Below are 1,799 nucleotides of genomic sequence, written 5' to 3'. Positions count from 1 at the left end.
TTCCTGTGTTGGGTGGGAGTGTGCCTGGGGCGGGCGCCTGCCACAGCTCCGTTGCGTGGCGTTCACATCACCGTGTGCCTCAGTTTCCTCACATCTAACAGGGAACTAAACTGTTGGGCTAAAACCCAGCTTTGTCAAAAGCGTGAGCTCGTTAGGACATTACCTGTACGCCAGATCTTGCTTAAGAGGGAAATGCTGTTTGGAGACAGAGAGAAAACCAAAGACCTCTTGCAGGTTCAGCGTACCGTTTTCTGCTGGGTTGACAGCGGCGCAGCCTGTGTCTTCCGAGCAAGCAGTCCTTCCGGATGATTCCGTAATAGCTTGCTGTCAGACTAATAATATCTCTTAAAATCCTTTCATCTCTGAAATCTTGTTTACTTTTTGGCCTTCCCTCAGTTTGGACAGTAAAATGACACTGTTCTGCTTCACTTCAAAAATACCAAGTTGGTTTCGGCTTCTTGCTGGGGGAAACAGCTCTGTGTGGTGCTTTCAGGAAATCTTCCTTTTTGGAGATACCCTTTTCGGAGCAGGGCACCGTGTGTTGTCTAAACAAAACCCACTCATTTTACAGTGGCTTTCTACTACAAAGCCACGGCTGCTGGTACCAACTTGTGCAAAACTTGTCAAAACCACATTTCTAGTCCCAAAACAAAGGAAAGCTGCGCGTTTATCTCGCACAATCTCTCAACCACAAAATCCGGGCAGCAGCCCTGCAGTGCTCTGGGCTCTGCTCCCGGCTGTGCTTTCTCTGACAAGGTGCAGGGCTGCGGGGAAGGTGAGGAAAGGCGGCTGCGCCGTGGATTTATCTGTGCCGGGGCAGATCCCGCCAATCCTGTCCTTCCCCGGCACCATGCCCGGCTGTCGCGCCCGCCCAGCCATTAACGTGGCTGTTTGGTGGGAGCGTGGCAGCCGGAGGAGCTGCCCCTGGAGAGAAGGGAAGGGGAACAGATGAACGCTGGACACTGCATAAATATCCGAGAGCAGGGCTGCCGCGGGCTTTTCTTTCCTCCCTTCCACCAGTTGCCACTAACGGGACTGGAGAGGATTTGGAGAGCAAAAGGAGGCACTGAAATGGAGAAAAGCTGCGCCAGGTGCTACAAGTTTGTTGCTCGGGGAATTTGCCCCTGTCCTCCCCCTTCCTCTGAAGATTGTCTGCCAGGTCTCCACCAGGGAGTGAGATTGTATAACACCCAGCGCTCGTTTGGCTCATTAAAAACAGTTGTTCTCACCGGTGACGTCTCCTCTGTACAAAGGCTGGGGCTTTTTACCAGGGGATCAGTTTTAAAATAGCTCCCAGAGCCCCGGGAGGACAAGAGAGGCAGCGAGATCCGCTCGGCTCCTTGCTGGCCAGGTGAACCTGTCATTATTTTGTGTTTTGCAGATACCCACAGTGGAGATTTGTTTTTCTCCCTCGACGCTGGCGGCCCGAGGGAGGCCACTGGCTCGAGGCCTGGGAGCAGCGGCACGGGGACAGGCTTTGTCAAAGGTTTCCTCTGTGCCTCGGAAGCTAATCCTGCCTGTCACGTGGTGCTGGGAGCGCAGCCGTTCCCGCTGGCCTCGGACGCGGCGGCAGGCAGGGCGACAGGACCCCCGTGCAAGTGTATGTGGGAAGGTGGTGTGGGGCAGGGGGTTAAACCGAGCTTAACTTTGTTCCGAAGATGGATTTTGGAGGGTAATTTTTCTTGTTTTGGTGCAAACTTGCTGGCGGGCAGCAAGTCCCTGCAAGGGTCAGGAAGGGAAACAGGAAAAGCAGCTTTTAAAAATAGCAAGCCCTGGAAATAGTCCCAGCGTTCAGCCTC

Source organism: Cariama cristata, unplaced genomic scaffold (genome assembly GCF_000690535.1).
Source record: "Cariama cristata isolate BGI_N322 unplaced genomic scaffold, ASM69053v1 scaffold22072, whole genome shotgun sequence".
Taxonomy (NCBI): domain Eukaryota; kingdom Metazoa; phylum Chordata; class Aves; order Cariamiformes; family Cariamidae; genus Cariama; species Cariama cristata.
Note: the sequence above shows the minus strand (reverse complement) of the source record.